Source organism: Salminus brasiliensis, chromosome 19 (assembly GCF_030463535.1).
Source record: "Salminus brasiliensis chromosome 19, fSalBra1.hap2, whole genome shotgun sequence".
NCBI lineage: Eukaryota > Metazoa > Chordata > Actinopteri > Characiformes > Bryconidae > Salminus > Salminus brasiliensis.
In genome coordinates, this window is record NC_132896.1 from 22,508,066 (window position 1) to 22,534,011 (window position 25,946).

The window sequence follows — 25,946 nt, forward strand, 5'->3', positions numbered from 1 at the left end:
TTGCTGAAACGAATGTTCAGTGTGCCAGAAGCAGAAAAGAATTCTCTGCCACTTTTAACTGAACGCTATATAACCCTGTTCAGAATTTAGTACAAAACGAGTTCTTTTATGAGCTAGCAGGCTGTAAACGCGATTTAAAGCTAGAAAAGTCGTTTCTGAATGTAGTTGATATTTTCCCTTCAGAAAACTGTTATTGATGCTCAACACAACGATAAAGTGTTTGATATAGTTTTTCAGTTGCTAAAACGAATGTTCAGTGTGCCGGAAGCAGTAAAGAATTCTCTGCCACTTTTAACTGAAGGTAATATAACCTTGTTTAGAATTTAGTACAAAACGAGTTCTTTTATGAGCTAGAAGGCTCAAAACGCTATTTAGAGCTCGAATAGTCGTTTCTGAAAGTAGTTGATATTTTCCCTTTAGAAAACTGTTATTGGTGCTTCAACACAAAGGTAAAGTGTTTGATATAGTTTTTCAGTTGCTGAAACGAATGTTCAGTGTGCCAGAAGCAGTAAAGAATTCTCTGCCACTTTTAACAGAAGGTAATATAACCTTGTTTAGAATTTAGTACAAAACGAGTTCTTTTATGAGCTAGAAGGCTCAAAACGCTATTTAAAGCTAGAATAGTCGTTTCTGAAAGAAGTTAATATTTTCCATTCAGAAAACTGTTATTGGTGCTTCAACACAAAGGTAAAGTGTTTGATATAGTTTTTCAGTTGCTGAAACGAATGTTCAGTGTGCCAGAAGCAGAAAAGAATTCTCTGCCACTTTTAACTTCAGTTAAATATAATCCTTTTCAGAATTTAGTACAAAACGAGTTCTTTTATGAGCTAGAAGGCTCAAAACGCTATTTAGAGCTCGAATAGTCGTTTCTGAAAGAAGTTAATATTTTTTCATTCAGAAAACTGTTATTGGTGCTTCAACACAAAGGTAAAGTGTTTGATATAGTTTTTCAGTTGATAAAACGAATGTTCAGTGTGCCAGAAGCAGTAAAGAGTTCTCTGCCACTTTTAACTTCAGTTAAATATAATCCTTTTCAGAATTTAGTACAAAACGAGTTCTTTTATGAGCTAGAAGGCTCAAAACGCTATTTAAAGCTAGAATAGTCGTTTCTGAAAGAAGTTAATATTTTCCCTTCAGAAAGCTGTTATTGGAGCTTCAACAGAAAGGTAAAGTGTTTGATATAGTTTTTCAGTTGCTGAAACGAATGTTCAGTGTGCCAGAAGCAGAAAATAATTCTCTGCCACTTTTAACTGAACGCTATATAACCCTGTTCAGAATTTAGTACAAAACGAGTTCTTTTATGAGCTAGCAGGCTGTAAACGCGATTTAAAGCTAGAAAAGTCGTTTCTGAATGTAGTTGATATTTTCCCTTCAGAAAACTGTTATTGGTGCTTCAACACAAAGGTAAAGTGTTTGATATAGTTTTTCAGTTGCTGAAACGAATGTTCAGTGTGCCAGAAGCAGAAAAGAATTCTCTGCCACTTTTAACTGAACGCTATATAACCCTGTTTAGAATTTAGTACAAAACGAGTTCTTTTATGAGCTAGCAGGCTGTAAACGCGATTTAAAGCTAGAAAAGTCGTTTCTGAATGTAGTTGATATTTTCCCTTCAGAAAACTGTTATTGATGCTCAACACAACGATAAAGTGTTTGATATAGTTTTTCAGTTGCTAAAACGAATGTTCAGTGTGCCGGAAGCAGTAAAGAATTCTCTGCCACTTTTAACTGAAGGTAATATAACCTTGTTTAGAATTTAGTACAAAACGAGTTCTTTTATGAGCTAGAAGGCTCAAAACGCTATTTAGAGCTCGAATAGTCGTTTCTGAAAGTAGTTGATATTTTCCCTTTAGAAAACTGTTATTGGTGCTTCAAAACAAAGGTAAAGTGTTTGATATAGTTTTTCAGTTGCTGAAACGAATGTTCAGTGTGCCAGAAGCAGAAAAGAATTCTCTGCCACATTTAACTGAAGGCAATATAACCCTGTTCAGAATTTAGTACAAAACGAGTTCTTTTATTAGCTAGCAGGCTGTAAACGCTATTTAAAGCTAGAAAAGTCGTTTCTGAATGTAGTTGATATTTTCCCTTTAGAAAACTGTTATTGGTACTTCAACACAAAGGTAAAGTGTTTGATATAGTTTTTCAGTTGCTGAAACGAATGTTCAGTGTGCCAGAAGCAGTAAAGAATTCTTTGCCACTTTTAACTGAAGGTAATATAACCTTGTTTAGAATTTAGTACAAATCGAGTTCTTTTATGAGCTAGAAGGCTCAAAACGCTATTTAAAGCTAGAATAGTTGTTTCTGAAAGAATTTAATATTTTCCATTCAGAAAACTGTTATTGGTGCTTCAACACAAAGGTAAAGTGTTTGATATAGTTTTTCAGTTGCTGAAACGAATGTTCAGTGTGCCAGAAGCAGAAAAGAATTCTCTGCCACTTTTAACTGAAGGCAATATAACCCTGTTCAGAATTTTGTACAAAACGAGTTCTTTTATTAGCTAGCAGGCTGTTATCGGTATTTAAACCTAGAAAAGTCGTTTCTAAATGTAGTTGATATTTTCCATTCAGAAAACTGTTATTGGTACTTCAACACAAAGGTAAAGTGTTTGATATAGTTTTTCAGCTGCTGAAACGAATATTCAGTGTGCCAGAAGCAGAAAAGAATTCTCTGCCACTTTTAACTTCAGTTAAATATAATCCTTTTCAGAATTTAGTACAAAACGAGTTCTTTTATGAGCTAGCAGGCTGTAAACGCTATTTAGAGCTCGAATAGTCGTTTCTGAAAGTAGTTGATATTTTCCCTTTAGAAAACTGTTATTGGTGCTTCAACACAAAGGTAAAGTGTTTAATATAGTTTTTCAGTTGCTGAAACGAATGTTCAGTGTGCCAGAAGCAGAAAATAATTCTCTGCCACTTTTAACTGAACGCTATATAACCCTGTTCAGAATTTAGTACAAAACGAGTTCTTTTATGAGCTAGCAGGCTGTAAACGCGATTTAAAGCTAGAAAAGTCGTTTCTGAATGTAGTTCATATTTTCCCTTCAGAAAACTGTTATTGATGCTCAACACAACGATAAAGTGTTTGATATAGTTTTTCAGTTGCTAAAACGAATGTTCAGTGTGCCGGAAGCAGTAAAGAATTCTCTGCCACTTTTAACTGAAGGTAATATAACCTTGTTTAGAATTTAGTACAAAACGAGTTCTTTTATGAGCTAGAAGGCTCAAAACGCTATTTAGAGCTCGAATAGTCGTTTCTGAAAGTAGTTGATATTTTCCCTTTAGAAAACTGTTATTGGTGCTTCAACACAAAGGTAAAGTGTTTGATATAGTTTTTCAGTTGCTGAAACGAATGTTCAGTGTGCCAGAAGCAGTAAAGAATTCTCTGCCACTTTTAACTTCAGTTAAATATAATCCTTTTCAGAATTTAGTACAAAACGAGTTCTTTTATGAGCTAGCAGGCTTTAAACGCTATTTAGAGCTCGAATAGTCGTTTCTGAAAGTAGTTGATATTTTCCCTTTAGAAAACTGTTATTGGTACTTCAACACAAAGGTAAAGTGTTTGATATAGTTTTTCAGTTGCTGAAACGAATGTTCAGTGTGCCAGAAGCAGTAAAGAATTCTTTGCCACTTTTAACTGAAGGTAATATAACCTTGTTTAGAATTTAGTACAAATCGAGTTCTTTTATGAGCTAGAAGGCTCAAAACGCTATTTAAAGCTAGAATAGTTGTTTCTGAAAGAATTTAATATTTTCCATTCAGAAAACTGTTATTGGTGCTTCAACACAAAGGTAAAGTGTTTGATATAGTTTTTCAGTTGCTGAAACGAATGTTCAGTGTGCCAGAAGCAGAAAAGAATTCTCTGCCACTTTTAACTGAAGGCAATATAACCCTGTTCAGAATTTTGTACAAAACGAGTTCTTTTATTAGCTAGCAGGCTGTTATAGGTATTTAAACCTAGAAAATTCGTTTCTGAATGTAGTTGATATTTTCCATTCAGAAAACTGTTATTGGTACTTCAACACAAAGGTAAAGTGTTTGATATAGTTTTTCAGCTGCTGAAACGAATATTCAGTGTGCCAGAAGCAGTAAAGAATTCTCTGCCACTTTTAACTTCAGTTAAATATAATCCTTTTCAGAATTTAGTACAAAACGAGTTCTTTTATGAGCTAGCAGGCTTTAAACGCTATTTAGAGCTCGAATAGTCGTTTCTGAAAGTAGTTGATATTTTCCCTTTAGAAAACTGTTATTGGTACTTCAACACAAAGGTAAAGTGTTTGATATAGTTTTTCAGTTGCTGAAACGAATGTTCAGTGTGCCAGAAGCAGTAAAGAATTCTTTGCCACTTTTAACTGAAGGTAATATAACCTTGTTTAGAATTTAGTACAAATCGAGTTCTTTTATGAGCTAGAAGGCTCAAAACGCTATTTAAAGCTAGAATAGTTGTTTCTGAAAGAATTTAATATTTTCCATTCAGAAAACTGTTATTGGTGCTTCAACACAAAGGTAAAGTGTTTGATATAGTTTTTCAGTTGCTGAAACGAATGTTCAGTGTGCCAGAAGCAGAAAAGAATTCTCTGCCACTTTTAACTGAAGGCAATATAACCCTGTTCAGAATTTTGTACAAAACGAGTTCTTTTATTAGCTAGCAGGCTGTTATAGGTATTTAAACCTAGAAAAGTCGTTTCTGAATGTAGTTGATATTTTCCATTCAGAAAACTGTTATTGGTACTTCAACACAAAGGTAAAGTGTTTGATATAGTTTTTCAGCTGCTGAAACGAATATTCAGTGTGCCAGAAGCAGAAAAGAATTCTCTGCCACTTTTAACTTCAGTTAAATATAATCCTTTTCAGAATTTAGTACAAAACGAGTTCTTTTATGAGCTAGCAGGCTGTAAACGCTATTTAGAGCTCGAATAGTCGTTTCTGAAAGTAGTTGATATTTTCCCTTTAGAAAACTGTTATTGGTGCTTCAACACAAAGGTAAAGTGTTTAATATAGTTTTTCAGTTGCTGAAACGAATGTTCAGTGTGCCAGAAGCAGAAAATAATTCTCTGCCACTTTTAACTGAAGGCTATATAACCCTGTTCAGAATTTAGTACAAAACGAGTTCTTTTATGAGCTAGCAGGTTGTAAACGCGATTTAAAGCTAGAAAAGTCGTTTCTGAATGTAGTTGATATTTTCCCTTTAGAAAACTGTTATTGGTGTTTCAAAACAAAGGTAAAGTGTTTGATATAGTTTTTCAGTTGCTGAAACGAATGTTCAGTGTGCCAGAAGCAGAAAATAATTCTCTGCCACTTTTAACTGAAGGCAATATAACCCTGTTCAGAATTTAGTACAAAACGAGTTCTTTTATGAGTTAGCAGGCTATAAACGCTATTTAAAGCTAGAAAAGTCGTTTCTGAATGTCGTTGATATTTTCCCTTCAGAAAACTGTTATTGGTACTTCAACACAAAGGTAAAGTGTTTGATATAGTTTTTCATTTGCTGAAACGAATGTTTAGTGTGCCAGAAGCAGAAAATAATTCTCTGCCACTTTTAACTGAAGGCTATATAACCCTGTTCAGAATTTAGTACAAAACGAGTTCTTTTATGAGCTAGCAGGCTGGAAACGCTATTTAGAGCTCGAATAGTCGTTTCTGAAAGTAGTTGATATTTTCCCTTTAGAAAACTGTTATTGGTGCTTCAACACAAAGGTAAAGTGTTTGATATAGTTTTCCAGTTGCTGAAACGAATGTTCAGTGTGCCAGAAGCAGAAAATAATTCTCTGCCACTTTTAACTGAAGGCTATATAACCCTGTTCAGAATTTAGTACAAAACGAGTTCTTTTATGAGCTAGCAGGCTGTAATCGCGATTTAAAGCTAGAAAAGTCGTTTCTGAATGTAGTTGATATTTTCCCTTCACGAAACTGTTATTGGTACTTCATCTCAAAGTTAAAAAGTTTGATTTTGTTTTCCAGTTGCTGAACGAATGTTCAGTGTGCCAGAAGGAGGAAAAAAAAAAATCTGCCACTTTGTACTAAAGGCAATATAAATTTGATCAGGATTTAATCCAAAAAGAGGTCATTCGCGATCTTTCAGGCTCTAAACGCTTTTTAAAGCTAAAAAAGCATTCCTGAGAGTAGATGGTATTTTCCCTTCACAAAACTGTTATTGGTATTTCATCACAAAGGTAAAGTGTTTGATATTGTGTTCCCATTGCTGAACGAATGTTCAGTGTGCCAGAAGGAGGATAAAAAATCTCTGCCACTTTGTTCTGAGGGCAATATAAACTTGAACAAGATCTAATAGAAAAAGAGGTCATTCGCGATCTTTCAGGCTCTAAACGCTTTTTATGTCTAAAAAAAAGCGTTTCTGAGAGTAGATGGTATTTTCTCTTCACAAAACTGTTATTGGTACTTCAGCACAAAGGTTAAGTGTTTGATATTGTTTTACAGTTGCTGAACGAATGTTCAGTGTGCCAGAAGGAGAAAAAAAATCTCTGCCACTTTGTTCTGAAGGCAATATAAACTTGAACAGGTTTTAATACAAAAAGAGGTTATTCGCGATCTTTCAGGCTCTAAACGTTTTTTACAGCTAAAAAAAGCGTTTCTGAGAGTAGATGGTATTTTCCCTTCACAAAACTGTTATTGGTACTTCATCACAAAGGTAAAGTGTTTGATATTCTTTTCCAGTTGCTGAACGAATGTTCAGTGTGCCAGAAGAAGAAAAAAAATCTCTGCCACTTTGTACTAAAGGCAATATAAATTTGATCAGGATTTAATCCAAAAAGAGGTCACTCGCGATCTTTCAGGCTCTAAACGCATTTTACAGCTAAAAAAACGTTTCTGAGAGTAGATTGTATTTTCCCTTCACAAAACTGTCATTTGTACTTCATCAAAAAGGTAAACTGTTTGATATTGTTTTCCAGTTGCTGAACGAATGTTCAGTGTGCCAGACGGAAGAAAAAAATCTCTGCCACTTTGTACTGAGGGCAAGATAAACTTGATCAGGATTTAATACAAAAAAAGGTCAATCGCGATCTTTCAGGCTCTAAACGCTTTTTACAGCTAAAAAAGCGTTTCTGAGAGTAGATGGTATTTTTCCTTCACAAAACTGTTATTGGTACTTCATCACAAAGGTAAAGTGTTTGATATTGTTTTCCTGTTCCTGAACGAATGTTCAGTGTGCCAGAGGGAGAAAAAAAATCTCTGCCACTTTGTACTGAAGGTAAGATAAACTTGATCAGGATTTAATCCAAAATGAGGTCATTCGCGATCTTTCAGGCTCTAAACGCTTTTTATGTCTAAAAAAAGCGTTTTTAGAGTAGATAGTATTTTCCCTTCACAAAACTGTTATTGGTACTTCATCACAAACGTTAAGTGTTTGATATTGTTTTCCAGTTGCTGAACGAATCTTCAATGTGCCAGAAGAAGAAAAAAAATCTCTGCCACTTTGTACTGAAGGCAGTATAAATTTGATCAGGATTTAATACAAAATGAGGTCATTCAGGATCTTTCAGGCTCTAAACGCATTTTACAGCTAAAAAAAACGTTTCTGAGAGTAGATTGTATTTTCCCTTCACAAAACTGTCATTTGTACTTCATCACAAAGGTAAAGTGTTTGATATTGTTTTCCAGTTCCTGAACGAATGTTCAGTGTGCCAGAAGGAGAAAAAAAATCTCTGCCACTTTGTACTGAAGGTAAGATAAACTTGATCAGGATTTAATCCAAAATGAGGTCATTCGCGATCTTTCAGGCTCTAAACGTTTTTTACAGCTAAAAAAAGCGTTTCTGAGAGTAGATTGTATTTTCCCTTCACAAAACTGTTATTGGTACTTCATCACAAAGGTAAAGTGTTTGATATTCTTTTCCAGTTTCTGAACGAATGTTCAGCGTGCCAGAAGAAGAAAAAAAATCTCTGCCACTTTGTACTGAAGGCAATATAAATTTGATCAGGAATTAATCCAAAAAGAGGTCATTCGCGATCTTTCAGGATCTAAACGCATTTTACAGCTAGAAAAAAGCGTTTATGTGAGTAGATGGTATTTTCCCTTCACAAAACTGTTATTGGTACTTCATCACAAAGGTAAAGTGTTTGATATTGTTTTCCAGTTGCTGAACGAATGTTCAGTGTGCCAGAAGGAGGAAAAAAAAATCTGCCACTTTGAACTGAAGACAATATAAACTTGAACAAGATTTAATACAAAAAGAGGTCATTCGCTATCTTTCAGGCTCTAAACGCTTTTTACAGCTAAAAAAGCGTTTCTGATAGTAGATGGTATTTTCCCTTCACAAAACTGTTATTGGTACTTCATCACAAAGGTAAAGTGTTTGATATTGTTTTCCTGTTCCTGAACGAATGTTCAGTGTGCCAGAGGGAGAAAAAAAATCTCTGCCACTTTGTACTGAAGGTAAGATAAACTTGATCAGGATTTAATCCAAAATGAGGTCATTCGCGATCTTTCAGGCTCTAAACGCTTTTTATGTCTAAAAAAAGCGTTTTTAGAGTAGATAGTATTTTCCCTTCACAAAACTGTTATTGGTACTTCATCACAAACGTTAAGTGTTTGATATTGTTTTCCAGTTGCTGAACGAATCTTCAATGTGCCAGAAGAAGAAAAAAAATCTCTGCCACTTTGTACTGAAGGCAATATAAATTTGATCAGGATTTAATACAAAATGAGGTCATTCACGATCTTTCAGGCTCTAAACGCATTTTACAGCTAAAAAAAGCGTTTCTGAGAGTAGATGGTATTTTCCCTTCACAAAACTGTTATTGGTACTTCATCACAAAGGTAAAGTGTTTGATATTCTTTTCCAGTTGCTGAACGAATGATCAGTGTGCCAGAAGAAGAAAAAAAATCTCTGCCACTTTGTACTAAAGGCAATATAAATTTGATCAGGATTTAATCCAAAAAGAGGTCATTCGCGATCTTTCAGGCTCTAAACGCATTTTACAGCTAAAAAAACGTTTCTGAGAGTAGATTGTATTTTCCCTTCACAAAACTGTCATTTGTACTTCATCAAAAAGGTAAACTGTTTGATATTGTTTTCCAGTTGCTGAACGAATGTTCAGTGTGCCAGAAGGAAGAAAAAAATCTCTGCCACTTTGTACTGAGGGCAAGATAAACTTGATCAGGATTTAATACAAAAAAAGGTCATTCTCGATCTTTCAGGCTCTAAACGCATTTTACAGCTAAAAAAGCGTTTCTGAGAGTAGATGATATTTTCCCTTCACAAAACTGTTATTGGTACTTCATCACAAAGGTAAAGTGTTTGATATTGTTTTCCTGTTCCTGAACGAATGTTCAGTGTGCCAGAGGGAGAAAAAAAATCTCTGCCACTTTGTACTGAAGGTAAGATAAACTTGATCAGGATTTAATCCAAAATGAGGTCATTCGCGATCTTTCAGGCTCTAAACGCTTTTTATGTCTTAAAAAAGCGTTTTTAGAGTAGATAGTATTTTCCCTTCACAAAACTGTTATTGGTACTTCATCACAAACGTTAAGTGTTTGATATTGTTTTCCAGTTGCTGAACGAATCTTCAATGTGCCAGAAGAAGAAAAAAAATCTCTGCCACTTTGTACTGAAGGCAATATAAATTTGATCAGGATTTAATACAAAATGAGGTCATTCACGATCTTTCAGGCTCTAAACGCATTTTACAGCTAAAAAAAGCGTTTCTGAGAGTAGATGGTATTTTCCCTTCACAAAACTGTTATTGGTACTTCATCACAAAGGTAAAGTGTTTGATATTCTTTTCCAGTTGCTGAACGAATGATCAGTGTGCCAGAAGAAGAAAAAAAATCTCTGCCACTTTGTACTAAAGGCAATATAAATTTGATCAGGATTTAATCCAAAAAGAGGTCATTCGCGATCTTTCAGGCTCTAAACGCATTTTACAGCTAAAAAAACGTTTCTGAGAGTAGATTGTATTTTCCCTTCACAAAACTGTCATTTGTACTTCATCAAAAAGGTAAACTGTTTGATATTGTTTTCCAGTTGCTGAACGAATGTTCAGTGTGCCAGAAGGAAGAAAAAAATCTCTGCCACTTTGTACTGAGGGCAAGATAAACTTGATCAGGATTTAATACAAAAAAAGGTCATTCTCGATCTTTCAGGCTCTAAACGCTTTTTACAGCTAAAAAAGCGTTTCTGAGAGTAGATGGTATTTTTCCTTCACAAAACTGTTATTGGTACTTCATCACAAAGGTAAACTGTTTGATATTGTTTTCCAGTTGCTGAACGAATGATCAGTGTGCCAGAAGGAGAAAAACAATCTCTGCCATTTTGTACTGAAGGCAAGATAAACTTGATCAGGATTTAATACAAAAAGAGGTCATTCACGATCTTTCAGGCTCTAAACGCATTTTACAGCTAAAAAAAAGCGTTTCTGAGAGTAGATGGTATTTTCCCTTCACAAAACTGTTATTGGTACTTCATCACAAAGGTAAAGTGTTTGATATTGTTTTCCAGTTCCTGAACGAATGTTCAGTGTGCCAGAAGGAGAAAAAAAATCTCTGCCACTTTGTACTGAAGGTAAGATAAACTTGATCAGGATTTAATCCAAAATGAGGTCATTCGCGATCTTTCAGGCTCTAAACGTTTTTTACAGCTAAAAAAAGCGTTTCTGAGAGTAGATGGTATTTTCCCTTCACAAAACTGTTATTGGTACTTCATCACAAAGGTAAAGTGTTTGATATTCTTTTCCAGTTGCTGAACGAATGTTCAGCGTGCCAGAAGAAGAAAAAAAATCTCTGCCACTTTGTACTGAAGGCAATATAAATTTGATCAGGATTTAATCCAAAAAGAGGTCATTCGCGATCTTTCAGGATCTAAACGCATTTTACAGCTAGAAAAAAGCGTTTATGAGAGTAGATGGTATTTTCTCTTCACAAAACTGTTATTGGTACTTCATCACAAAGGTAAAGTGTTTGATATTGTTTTCCAGTTGCTGATCGAATGTTCAGTGTGCCAGAAGGAGGAAAAAAAAATCTGCCACTTTGTACTGAAGGCAATATAAATTTGATCAGGATTTAATCCAAAAAGAGGTCATTCGCGATCTTTCAGGCTCTAAACGCATTTTACAGCTAAAAAAAACGTTTCTGAGAGTAGATTGTATTTTCCCTTCACGAAACTGTTATTGGTACTTCATCTCAAAGTTTAAAAGTTTGATATTGTTTTCCAGTTGCTGAACGAATGTTCAGTGTGCCAGAAGGAGGAAAAAAAAATCTGCCACTTTGAACTGAAGGCAATATAAACTTGAACAAGATTTAATATAAAAAGAGGTCATTCGCGATCTTTCAGGCTCTAAACGCTTTTTACAGCTAAAAAAGCGTTTCTGATAGTAGATGGTATTTTCCCTTCACAAAACTGTTATTGGTACTTCATCACAAAGGTAAAGTGTTTGATATTGTTTTCCAGTTGCTGAACGAATGTTCAGTGTGCCAGAAGAAGAAAAAAAATCTCTGCCACTTTGTACTGAAGGCAATATAAATTTGATCAGGATTTAATCCAAAAAGAGGTCATCCGCGATCTTTCAGGATCTAAACGCATTTTACAGCTAAAAAAAAGCGTTTCTGAGAGTAGATGGTATTTTCCCTTCACAAAACTGTTATTGGTACTTCATCACAAAGGTAAAGTGTTTGATATTGTTTTCCAGTTGCAGAACGAATGTTCAGTGTGCCAGAAGGAGGAAAAAAAAATCTGCCACTTTGTACTGAAGGCAATATAAATTTGATCAGGATTTAATCCAAAAAGAGGTCATTCGCGATCTTTCAGGCTCTAAACGCATTTTACAGCTAAAAAAAACGTTTCTGAGAGTAGATTGTATTTTCCCTTCACGAAACTGTTATTGGTACTTCATCTCAAAGTTTAAAAGTTTGATATTGTTTTCCAGTTGCTGAACGAATGTTCAGTGTGCCAGAAGGAGGAAAAAAAAATCTGCCACTTTGAACTGAAGGCAATATAAACTTGAACAAGATTTAATATAAAAAGAGGTCATTCGCCATCTTTCAGGCTCTAAACGCTTTTTACAGCTAAAAAAGCGTTTCTGATAGTAGATGGTATTTTCCCTTCACAAAACTGTTATTGGTACTTCATCACAAAGGTAAAGTGTTTGATATTGTTTTCCAGTTGCTGAACGAATGTTCAGTGTGCCAGAAGAAGAAAAAAAATCTCTGCCACTTTGTACTGAAGGCAATATAAATTTGATCAGGATTTAATCCAAAAAGAGGTCATCCGCGATCTTTCAGGATCTAAACGCATTTTACAGCTAAAAAAAAGCGTTTCTGAGAGTAGATGGTATTTTCCCTTCACAAAACTGTTATTGGTACTTCATCACAAAGGTAAAGTGTTTGATATTGTTTTCCAGTTGCAGAACGAATGTTCAGTGTGCCAGAAGGAGGAAAAAAAAAATCTGCCACTTTGTACTGAAGGCAATATAAATTTGATCAGGATTTAATCCAAAAAGAGGTCATTCGCGATCTTTCAGGCTCTAAACGCATTTTACAGCTAAAAAAAACGTTTCTGAGAGTAGATTGTATTTTCCCTTCACAAAACTGTCATTTGTACTTCATCAAAAGGGTAAACTGTTTGATATTGTTTTCTAGTTGCTGAACGACTGTTCAGTGTGCCAGAAGGAAGAAAAAAATCTCTGCCACTTTGTACTGAGGGCAAGATAAACTTGATCAGGATTTAATACAAAAAAAGGTCATTCGCGATCTTTCAGGCTCTAAACGCTTTTTACAGCTAAAAAAGCGTTTCTGAGAGTAGATGGTATTTTCCCTTCATAAAACTGTTATTGGTACTTCATCACAAAGGTAAAGTGTTTGATATTGTTTTCCAGTTGCTGAACGAATGATCAGTGTGCCAGAAGGAGAAAAACAATCTCTGCCATTTTGTACTGAAGGCAAGATAAACTTGATCAGGATTTAATACAAAAAGAGGTCATTCGCGATCTTTCAGGCTCTAAACGCTTTTTACAGCTAAAAAAGCGTTTCTGAGAGTAGATGGTATTTTCCCTTAACGAAACTGTTATTGGTACTTCATCTCAAAGTTAAAAAGTTTGATATTGTTTTCCAGTTGCTGAACGAATGTTCAGTGTGCCAGAAGGAGGGAAAAAAAATTCTGCCACTTTGTACTGAAGGCAATATAAACTTGATCAGGATTTAATACAAAAAGAGGTCATTTGCAATCTTTCAGGCTCTAAAGGCTTTTTACAGCTAAAAAAAAGGCGTTTCTGAGAGTAGATGGTATCTTCCCTTCACAAAACTGTTATTGGTACTTCATCACAAAGGTAAAGTGTTTGATATTGTTTTCCAGTTCCTGAACGAATGTTCAGTGTGCCAGAAGGAGAAAAAAAATCTCTGCCACTTTGTACTGAAGGTAAGATAAACTTGATTAGGATTTAATCCAAAATGAGATCATTCGCGATCTTTCAGGCTCTAAACGCTTTTTATGTCTAAAAAAAAGCGTTTCTGAGAGTAGATGGTATTTTTCCTTCACAAAACTGTTATTGGTACTTCATCACAAAGGTAAAGTGTTTGATATTGTTTTCCAGTTGCTGAACGAATGATCAGTGTGCCAGAAGGAGAAAAACAATCTCTGCCATTTTGTACTGAAGGCAAGATAAACTTGATCAGGATTTAATACAAAAAGAGGTCATTCTCGATCTTTCAGGCTCTAAACGCTTTTTACAGCTAAAAAAGCGTTTCTGAGAGTAGATGGTATTTTCCCTTCACGAAACTGTTATTGGTACTTCATCTCAAAGTTAAAAAGTTTGATATTGTTTTCCAGTTGCTGAACGAATGTTCAGTGTGCCAGAAGGAGGGAAAAAAAATTCTGCCACTTTGTACTGAAGGCAATATAAACTTGATCAGGATTTAATACAAAAAGAGGTCATTTGCAATCTTTCAGGCTCTAAAGGCTTTTTACAGCTAAAAAAAAGGCGTTTCTGAGAGTAGATGGTATCTTCCCTTCACAAAACTGTTATTGGTACTTCATCACAAAGGTAAAGTGTTTGATATTGTTTTCCAGTTCCTGAACGAATGTTCAGTGTGCCAGAAGGAGAAAAAAAATCTCTGCCACTTTGTACTGAAGGTAAGATAAACTTGATTAGGATTTAATCCAAAATGAGATCATTCGCGATCTTTCAGGCTCTAAACGCTTTTTATGTCTAAAAAAAAGCGTTTCTGAGAGTAGATGGTATTTTTCCTTCACAAAACTGTTATTGGTACTTCATCACAAAGGTAAAGTGTTTGATATTGTTTTCCAGTTGCTGAACGAATGATCAGTGTGCCAGAAGGAGAAAAACAATCTCTGCCATTTTGTACTGAAGGCAAGATAAACTTGATCAGGATTTAATACAAAAAGAGGTCATTCTCGATCTTTCAGGCTCTAAACGCTTTTTACAGCTAAAAAAGCGTTTCTGAGAGTAGATGGTATTTTCCCTTCACGAAACTGTTATTGGTACTTCATCTCAAAGTTAAAAAGTTTGATATTGTTTTCCAGTTGCTGAACGAATGTTCAGTGTGCCAGAAGGAGGGAAAAAAAATTCTGCCACTTTGTACTGAAGGCAATATAAACTTGATCAGGATTTAATACAAAAAGAGGTCATTTGCAATCTTTCAGGCTCTAAAGGCTTTTTACAGCTAAAAAAAAGGCGTTTCTGAGAGTAGATGGTATCTTCCCTTCACAAAACTGTTATTGGTACTTCATCACAAAGGTAAAGTGTTTGATATTGTTTTCCAGTTCCTGAACGAATGTTCAGTGTGCCAGAAGGAGAAAAAAAATCTCTGCCACTTTGTACTGAAGGTAAGATAAACTTGATTAGGATTTAATCCAAAATGAGATCATTCGCGATCTTTCAGGCTCTAAACGCTTTTTATGTCTAAAAAAAAGCGTTTCTGAGAGTAGATGGTATTTTTCCTTCACAAAACTGTTATTGGTACTTCATCACAAAGGTAAAGTGTTTGATATTGTTTTCCAGTTGCTGAACGAATGATCAGTGTGCCAGAAGGAGAAAAACAATCTCTGCCATTTTGTACTGAAGGCAAGATAAACTTGATCAGGATTTAATACAAAAAGAGGTCATTCTCGATCTTTCAGGCTCTAAACGCTTTTTACAGCTAAAAAAGCGTTTCTGAGAGTAGATGGTATTTTCCCTTCACGAAACTGTTATTGGTACTTCATCTCAAAGTTAAAAAGTTTGATATTGTTTTCCAGTTGCTGAACGAATGTTCAGTGTGCCAGAAGGAGGGAAAAAAAATTCTGCCACTTTGTACTGAAGGCAATATAAACTTGATCAGGATTTAATACAAAAAGAGGTCATTTGCAATCTTTCAGGCTCTAAAGGCTTTTTACAGCTAAAAAAAAGGCGTTTCTGAGAGTAGATGGTATCTTCCCTTCACAAAACTGTTATTGGTACTTCATCACAAAGGTAAAGTGTTTGATATTGTTTTCCCATTGCTGACCGAATGTTCAGTGTGCCAGAAGGAGAAAAAAAAATCTCTGCCACTTTGTTCTGAAGGCAATATAAACTTGAACTGGATTTAATACAAACAGAGGTTATTCGTGATCTTTCAGGCTCTAAACGTTTTTTACAGCTAAAAAAAAAGCGTTTCTGAGAGTAGATGGTATTTTTCCTTCACAAAACTGTTATTGGTACTTCATCACAAAGGTAAACTGTTTGATATTGTTTTCCAGTTGCTGAACGAATGTTCAGTGTGCCAGAAGGAAGAAAAAAATCTCTGCCACTTTGTGCTGAGGGCAAGATAAACTTGATCAGGATTTAATACAAAAAAAGGTCATTCGCGATCTTTCAGGCTCTAAACGCTTTTTACAGCTAAAAAAAGCATTCCTGAGTGTAGGTGGTATTTTATCTTCACAAAACTGTTATTGGTACTTCATCACAAAGGTAAAGTGTTTGATATTGTTTTCCAGTTGCTGAACGAATGATCAGTGTGCCAGAAGGAGAAAAACAATCTCTGCCACTTTGAACTGAAGGCAATATAAATTTGATCAGGATTTTATACAAAATGAGGTCATTCGCAATCTTTCAGGCTCTAAGCGCATTTTACAGCTAAAAAAGCGTTTCTGAGAGTAGATGGTATTTTTCCTTCACAAAACTGTTATTGGTACTTCATCAAAAAGGTAAACTGTTTGATATTGTTTTCCAGTTGCTGAACGAATGTTCAGTGTGCCAGAAGGAAGAAAAAAATCTCTGCCACTTTGTACTGAGGGCAAGATAAACTTGATCAGGATTTAATACAAAAAAAGGTCATTCGCGATCTTTCAGGCTCTAAACGCTTTTTATAGCTAATAAAAGCGTTTCTGAGAGTAGATGGTATTTTCCCTTCACGAAACTGTTATTGGTACTTCATCTCAAAGTTAAAAAGTTTGATATTGTTTTCCAGTTGCTGAACGAATGTTCAGTGTGCCAGAAGGAGGGGAAAAAAATTCTGCCACTTTGTACTGAAGGCAATATAAACTTGATCAGGATTTAATACAAAAAGAGGTCATTTGCAATCTTTCAGGCTCTAAAGGCTTTTTACAGCTAAAAAAAAAGGCGTTTCTGAGAGTAGATGGTATCTTCCCTTCACAAAACTGTTATTGGTACTTCGTCACAAAGGTAAAGTGTTTGATATTGTTTTCCAGTTCCTGAACGAATGTTCAGTGTGCCAGAAGGAGAAAAAAAATCTCTGCCACTTTGTACTGAAGGTAAGATAAACTTGATCAGGATTTAATCCAAAATGAGGTCATTCGCGATCTTTCAGGATCTAAACGCTTTTTATGTTTAAAAAAAAGCGTTTTTAGAGTAGATGGTATTTTCCCTTCACAAAACTGTTATTGGTACTTCATCACAAAGGTAAAGTGTTTGATATTGTTTTCCAGTTGCTGAACGAATGTTCAGTGTGCCAGAAGGAGGAAAAAAAAATCTCTGCCACTTTTTTCTGAAGGCAATATAAACTTGAACAAGATTTAATACAAAAAGAGATCATTTACGATCTTTCAGGCTCTAAACGCTTTTTACAGCTAAAAAAAGCATTCCTGAGTGTAGGTGGTATTTTATCTTCACAAAACTGTTATTGGTACTTCATCACAAAGGTAAAGTGTTTGATATTGTTTTCCAGTTGCTGAACGAATGATCAGTGTGCCAGAAGGAGAAAAACAATCTCTGCCACTTTGAACTGAAGGCAATATAAATTTGATCAGGATTTTATACAAAATGAGGTCATTCGCAATCTTTCAGGCTCTAAGCGCATTTTACAGCTAAAAAAGCGTTTCTGAGAGTAGATGGTATTTTTCCTTCACAAAACTGTTATTGGTACTTCATCAAAAAGGTAAACTGTTTGATATTGTTTTCCAGTTGCTGAACGAATGTTCAGTGTGCCAGAAGGAAGAAAAAAATCTCTGCCACTTTGTACTGAGGGCAAGATAAACTTGATCAGGATTTAATACAAAAAAAGGTCATTCGCGATCTTTCAGGCTCTAAACGCTTTTTATAGCTAATAAAAGCGTTTCTGAGAGTAGATGGTATTTTCCCTTCACGAAACTGTTATTGGTACTTCATCTCAAAGTTAAAAAGTTTGATATTGTTTTCCAGTTGCTGAACGAATGTTCAGTGTGCCAGAAGGAGGGAAAAAAAATTCTGCCACTTTGTACTGAAGGCAATATAAACTTGATCAGGATTTAATACAAAAAGAGGTCATTTGCAATCTTTCAGGCTCTAAAGGCTTTTTACAGCTAAAAAAAAAGGCGTTTCTGAGAGTAGATGGTATCTTCCCTTCACAAAACTGTTATTGGTACTTCGTCACAAAGGTAAAGTGTTTGATATTGTTTTCCAGTTCCTGAACGAATGTTCAGTGTGCCAGAAGGCGAAAAAAAATCTCTGCCACTTTGTACTGAAGGTAAGATAAACTGGATCAGGATTTAATCCAAAATGAGGTCATTCGCGATCTTTCAGGATCTAAACGCTTTTTATGTTTAAAAAAAAGCGTTTTTAGAGTAGATGGTATTTTCCCTTCACAAAACTGTTATTGGTACTTCATCACAAAGGTTAAGTGTTTGATATTGTTTTCCAGTTGCTGAACGAATGTTCAGTGTGCCAGAAGGAGGAAAAAAAAATCTCTGCCACTTTTTTCTGAAGGCAATATAAACTTGAACAAGATTTAATACAAAAAGAGATCATTTACGATCTTTCAGGCTCTAAACGCTTTTTACAGCTAAAAAAAGCATTCCTGAGTGTAGGTGGTATTTTATCTTCACAAAACTGTTATTGGTACTTCATCACAAAGGTAAAGTGTTTGATATTGTTTTCCAGTTGCTGAACGAATGATCAGTGTGCCAGAAGGAGAAAAACAATCTCTGCCACTTTGAACTGAAGGCAATATAAATTTGATCAGGATTTAATACAAAATGAGGTCATTCGCAATCTTTCAGGCTCTAAGCGCATTTTACAGCTAAAAAAAGCGTTTCTGAGAGTAGATGGTATTTTCCCTTCACAAAACTGTTATTGGTACTTCATCACAAAGGTAAAGTCTTTGATATTGTTTTCTATTTGCTGAACGAATGTTCAGTGTGCCAGAAGGAGGAAAAAAAAAATCTGCCACCTTGTACTGAAGGCAATATAAATTTGATCAGGATTTAATCCAAAAAGAGGTCATTCGCGATCTTTCAGGCTCTAAACGCATTTTACAGCTAAAAAAAACGTTTCTGAGAGTAGATTGTATTTTCCCTTCACAAAACTGTCATTTGTACTTCATCAAAAAGGTAAACTGTTTGATATTGTTTTCCAGTTGCTGAACGAATGATCACTGTGCCAGAAGGAGAAAAACAATCTCTGCCATTTTGTACTGAAGGCAAGATAAACTTGATCAGGATTTAATACAAAAAGAGGTCATTCGCGATCTTTCAGGCTCTAAACGCTTTTTACAGCTAAAAAAGCGTTTCTGAGAGTAGATGGTATTTTCCCTTAACGAAACTGTTATTGGTACTTCATCTCAAAGTTAAAAAGTTTGATATTGTTTTCCAGTTGCTGAACGAATGTTCAGTGTGCCAGAAGGAGGGAAAAAAAATACTGCCACTTTGTACTGAAGGCAATATAAACTTGATCAGGATTTAATACAAAAAGAGGTCATTTGCAATCTTTCAGGCTCTAAAGGCTTTTTACAGCTAAAAAAAAGGCGTTTCTGAGAGTAGATGGTATCTTCCCTTCACAAAACTGTTATTGGTACTTCATCACAAAGGTAAAGTGTTTGATATTGTTTTCCAGTTCCTGAACGAATGTTCAGTGTGCCAGAAGGAGAAAAAAAATCTCTGCCACTTTGTACTGAAGGTAAGATAAACTTGATTAGGATTTAATCCAAAATGAGGTCATTCGCGATCTTTCAGGCTCTAAACGCTTTTTATGTCTAAAAAAAAGCGTTTCTGAGAGTAGATGGTATTTTTCCTTCACAAAACTGTTATTGGTACTTCATCACAAAGGTAAAGTGTTTGATATTGTTTTCCAGTTGCTGAACGAGTGATCAGTGTGCCAGAAGGAGAAAAACAATCTCTGCCATTTTGTACTGAAGGCAAGATAAACTTGATCAGGATTTAATACAAAAAGAGGTCATTCGCGATCTTTCAGGCTCTAAACGCTTTTTACAGCTAAAAAAGCGTTTCTGAGAGTAGATGGTATTTTCCCTTCACGAAACTGTTATTGGTACTTCATCTCAAAGTTAAAAAGTTTGATATTGTTTTCCAGTTGCTGAACGAATGTTCAGTGTGCCAGAAGGAGGGAAAAAAAATTCTGCCACTTTGTACTGAAGGCAATATAAACTTGAACAGGATTTAATACAAAAAGAGGTTATTCGTGATCTTTCAGGCTCTAAACGTTTTTTACAGCTAAAAAAAAGCGTTTCTGAGAGTAGATGGTATTTTCCCTTCAGAAAACTGTTATTGGTACTTCATCACAAAGGTAAAGTGTTTGATATAGTTTTCCAGTTGCTGAACTAATGTTCAGTGTGCCAGAAGAAGAAAAACAATCTCTGCCACTTTGTACTGAAGGCAATATAAATTTGATCAGGATTTAATACAAAAAAAGGTCATTCGCGATCTTTCAGGCTCTAAACGCTTTTTATAGCTAATAAAAGCGTTTCTGAGAGTAGATGGTATTTTCCCTTCACGAAACTGTTATTGGTACTTCATCTCAAAGTTAAAAAGTTTGATATTGTTTTCCAGTTGCTGAACGAATGTTCAGTGTGCCAGAAGGAGGGAAAAAAAATTCTGCCACTTTGTACTGAAGGCAATATAAACTTGATCAGGATTTAATACAAAAAGAGGTCATTTGCAATCTTTCAGGCTCTAAAGGCTTTTTACAGCTAAAAAAAAAGGCGTTTCTGAGAGTAGATGGTATCTTCCCTTCACAAAACTGTTATTGGTACTTCGTCACAAAGGTAAAGTGTTTGATATTGTTTTCCAGTTCCTGAACGAATGTTCAGTGTGCCAGAAGGAGAAAAAAAATCTCTGCCACTTTGTACTGAAGGTAAGATAAACTTGATCAGGATTTAATCCAAAATGAGGTCATTCGCGATCTTTCAGGATCTAAACGCTTTTTATGTTTAAAAAAAAGCGTTTTTAGAGTAGATGGTATTTTCCCTTCACAAAACTGTTATTGGTACTTCATCACAAAGGTAAAGTGTTTGATATTGTTTTCCAGTTGCTGAACGAATGTTCAGTGTGCCAGAAGGAGGAAAAAAAAATCTCTGCCACTTTTTTCTGAAGGCAATATAAACTTGAACAAGATTTAATACAAAAAGAGATCATTTACGATCTTTCAGGCTCTAAACGCTTTTTACAGCTAAAAAAAGCATTCCTGAGTGTAGGTGGTATTTTATCTTCACAAAACTGTTATTGGTACTTCATCACAAAGGTAAAGTGTTTGATATTGTTTTCCAGTTGCTGAACGAATGATCAGTGTGCCAGAAGGAGAAAAACAATCTCTGCCACTTTGAACTGAAGGCAATATAAATTTGATCAGGATTTTATACAAAATGAGGTCATTCGCAATCTTTCAGGCTCTAAGCGCATTTTACAGCTAAAAAAGCGTTTCTGAGAGTAGATGGTATTTTTCCTTCACAAAACTGTTATTGGTACTTCATCAAAAAGGTAAACTGTTTGATATTGTTTTCCAGTTGCTGAACGAATGTTCAGTGTGCCAGAAGGAAGAAAAAAATCTCTGCCACTTTGTACTGAGGGCAAGATAAACTTGATCAGGATTTAATACAAAAAAAGGACATTCGCGATCTTTCAGGCTCTAAACGCTTTTTATAGCTAATAAAAGCGTTTCTGAGAGTAGATGGTATTTTCCCTTCACGAAACTGTTATTGGTACTTCATCTCAAAGTTAAAAAGTTTGATATTGTTTTCCAGTTGCTGAACGAATGTTCAGTGTGCCAGAAGGAGGGAAAAAAAATTCTGCCACTTTGTACTGAAGGCAATATAAACTTGATCAGGATTTAATACAAAAAGAGGTCATTTGCAATCTTTCAGGCTCTAAAGGCTTTTTACAGCTAAAAAAAAAGGCGTTTCTGAGAGTAGATGGTATCTTCCCTTCACAAAACTGTTATTGGTACTTCGTCACAAAGGTAAAGTGTTTGATATTGTTTTCCAGTTCCTGAACGAATGTTCAGTGTGCCAGAAGGAGAAAAAAAATCTCTGCCACTTTGTACTGAAGGTAAGATAAACTGGATCAGGATTTAATCCAAAATGAGGTCATTCGCGATCTTTCAGGATCTAAACGCTTTTTATGTTTAAAAAAAAGCGTTTTTAGAGTAGATGGTATTTTCCCTTCACAAAACTGTCATTTGTACTTCATCAAAAAGGTAAAGTGTTTGATATAGTTTTCCAGTTGCTGAACTAATGTTCAGTGTGCCAGAAGAAGAAAAACAATCTCTGCCACTTTGTACTGAAGGCAATATAAATTTGATCAGGATTTAATACAAAATGAGGTCATTCACGATCTTTCAGGCTCTAAACGCATTTTACAGCTAAAAAAAGCGTTTCTGAGAGTAGATGGTATTTTCCCTTCACAAAACTGTTATTGGTACTTCATCACAAAGGTAAAGTGTTTGATATTGTTTTCCAGTTGCTGAACGAATGTTGAGCGTGTCAGAAGGAGGGAAAAAAATGTGCCACTTTGTACTGAAGGCAATATAAATTTGATCAGGATTTAATCCAAAATGAGGTCATTCGCGATCTTTCAGGCTCTAAACGCATTTTACAGCTAAAAAAAACGTTTCTGAGAGTAGATTGTATTTTCCCTTCACAAAACTGTCATTTGTACTTCATCAAAAAGGTAAACTGTTTGATATTGTTTTCCAGTTGCTGAACGAATGTTCAGTGTGCCAAAAGGAAGAAAAAAATCTCTGCCACTTTGTACTGAGGGCAAGATAAACTTGATCAGGATTTAATACCAAAAGAGGTCATTCGTGATCTTTCAGGCTCTAAACGCTTTTTACAGCTAAAAAAGCGTTTCTGAGAGTAGATGGTATTTTTCCTTCACAAAACTGTTATTGGTACTTCATCACAAAGGTAAACTGTTTGATATTGTTTTCCAGTTGCTGAACGAATGTTCAGTGTGCCAGAAGGAAGAAAAAAATCTCTGCCACTTTGTACTGAGGGCAAGATAAACTTGATCAGGATTTAATACAAAAAAAGGTCATTCGCGATCTTTCAGGCTCTAAACGCTTTTTATAGCTAATAAAAGCGTTTCTGAGAGTAGATGGTATTTTCCCTTCACGAAACTGTTATTGGTACTTCATCTCAAAGTTAAAAAGTTTGATATTGTTTTCCAGTTGCTGAACGAATGTTCAGTGTGCCAGAAGGAGGGAAAAAAAATTCTGCCACTTTGTACTGAAGGCAATATAAACTTGATCAGGATTTAATACAAAAAGAGGTCATTTGCAATCTTTCAGGCTCTAAAGGCTTTTTACAGCTAAAAAAAAAGGCGTTTCTGAGAGTAGATGGTATCTTCCCTTCACAAAACTGTTATTGGTACTTCGTCACAAAGGTAAAGTGTTTGATATTGTTTTCCAGTTCCTGAACGAATGTTCAGTGTGCCAGAAGGAGAAAAAAAATCTCTGCCACTTTGTACTGAAGGTAAGATAAACTGGATCAGGATTTAATCCAAAATGAGGTCATTCGCGATCTTTCAGGATCTAAACGCTTTTTATGTTTAAAAAAAAGCGTTTTTAGAGTAGATGGTATTTTCCCTTCACAAAACTGTTATTGGTACTTCATCACAAAGGTTAAGTGTTTGATATTGTTTTCCAGTTGCTGAACGAATGTTCAGTGTGCCAGAAGGAGGAAAAAAAAATCTCTGCCACTTTTTTCTGAAGGCAATATAAACTTGAACAAGATTTAATACAAAAAGAGATCATTTACGATCTTTCAGGCTCTAAACGCTTTTTACAGCTAAAAAAAGCATTCCTGAGTGTAGGTGGTATTTTATCTTCACAAAACTGTTATTGGTACTTCATCACAAAGGTAAAGTGTTTGATATTCTTTTCCAGTTGCTGAACGAATGATCAGTGTGCCAGAAGGAGAAAAACAATCTCTGCCACTTTGAACTGAAGGCAATATAAATTTGATCAGGATTTAATACAAAATAAGGTCATTCGCAATCTTTCAGGCTCTAAGCGCATTTTACAGCTAAAAAAAGCGTTTCTGAGAGTAGATGGTATTTTCCCTTCACAAAACTGTTATTGGTACTTCATCACAAAGGTAAAGTCTTTGATATTGTTTTCTATTTGCTGAACGAATGTTCAGTGTGCCAGAAGGAGGAAAAAAAAAATCTGCCACCTTGTACTGAAGGCAATATAAATTTGATCAGGATTTAATCCAAAAAGAGGTCATTCGCGATCTTTCAGGCTCTAAACGCATTTTACAGCTAAAAAAAACGTTTCTGAGAGTAGATTGTATTTTCCCTTCACAAAACTGTCATTTGTACTTCATCAAAAAGGTAAACTGTTTGATATTGTTTTCCAGTTGCAGAACGAATGTTCAGTGTGCCAGAAGGAAGAAAAAAATCTCTGCCACTTTGTACTGAGGGCAAGATAAACTTGATCAGGATTTAATACAAAAAAAGGTCATTCGCGATCTTTCAGGCTCTAAACGCTTTTTACAGCTAAAAAAGCGTTTCTGAGAGTAGATGGTATTTTCCCTTCACAAAACTGTTATTGGTACTTCATCACAAAGGTAAAGTGTTTGATATTGTTTTCCAGTTGCTGAACGAATGATCACTGTGCCAGAAGGAGAAAAACAATCTCTGCCATTTTGTACTGAAGGCAAGATAAACTTGATCAGGATTTAATACAAAAAGAGGTCATTCGCGATCTTTCAGGCTCTAAACGCTTTTTACAGCTAAAAAAGCGTTTCTGAGAGTAGATGGTATTTTCCCTTCACAAAACTGTTATTGGTACTTCATCACAAAGGTAAAGTGTTTGATATTGTTTTCCAGTTCCTGAACGAATGTTCAGTGTGCCAGAAGGAGAAAAAAAATCTCTGCCACTTTGTACTGAAGGTAAGATAAACTTGATCAGGATTTAATCCAAAATGAGGTCATTCGCGATCTTTCAGGCTCTAAACGCTTTTTATGTCTAAAAAAAAGCGTTTCTGAGAGTAGATGGTATTTTTCCTTCACAAAACTGTTATTGGTACTTCATCACAAAGGTAAAGTGTTTGATATTGTTTTCCAGTTGCTGAACGAGTGATCAGTGTGCCAGAAGGAGAAAAACAATCTCTGCCATTTTGTACTGAAGGCAAGATAAACTTGATCAGGATTTAATACAAAAAGAGGTCATTCGCGATCTTTCAGGCTCTAAACGCTTTTTACAGCTAAAAAAGCGTTTCTGAGAGTAGATGGTATTTTCCCTTCACGAAACTGTTATTGGTACTTCATCTCAAAGTTAAAAAGTTTGATATTGTTTTCCAGTTGCTGAACGAATGTTCAGTGTGCCAGAAGGAGGGAAAAAAAATTCTGCCACTTTGTACTGAAGGCAATATAAACTTGAACAGGATTTAATACAAAAAGAGGTTATTCGTGATCTTTCAGGCTCTAAACGTTTTTTACAGCTAAAAAAAAGCGTTTCTGAGAGTAGATGGTATTTTCCCTTCAGAAAACTGTTATTGGTACTTCATCACAAAGGTAAAGTGTTTGATATAGTTTTCCAGTTGCTGAACTAATGTTCAGTGTGCCAGAAGAAGAAAAACAATCTCTGCCACTTTGTACTGAAGGCAATATAAATTTGATCAGGATTTAATACAAAATGAGGTCATTCACGATCTTTCAGGCTCTAAACGCATTTTACAGCTAAAAAAAGCGTTTCTGAGAGTAGATGGTATTTTCCCTTCACAAAACTGTTATTGGTACTTCATCACAAAGGTAAAGTGTTTGATATTGTTTTCCAGTTGCTGAACGAATGTTGAGCGTGTCAGAAGGAGGGAAAAAAATGTGCCACTTTGTACTGAAGGCAATATAAATTTGATCAGGATTTAATCCAAAATGAGGTCATTCGCGATCTTTCAGGCTCTAAACGCATTTTACAGCTAAAAAAAACGTTTCTGAGAGTAGATTGTATTTTCCCTTCACAAAACTGTCATTTGTACTTCATCAAAAAGGTAAACTGTTTGATATTGTTTTCCAGTTGCTGAACGAATGTTCAGTGTGCCAAAAGGAAGAAAAAAATCTCTGCCACTTTGTACTGAGGGCAAGATAAACTTGATCAGGATTTAATACCAAAAAAGGTCATTCGTGATCTTTCAGGCTCTAAACGCTTTTTACAGCTAAAAAAGCGTTTCTGAGAGTAGATGGTATTTTTCCTTCACAAAACTGTTATTGGTACTTCATCACAAAGGTAAACTGTTTGATATTGTTTTCCAGTTGCTGAACGAATGTTCAGTGTGCCAGAAGGAAGAAAAAAATCTCTG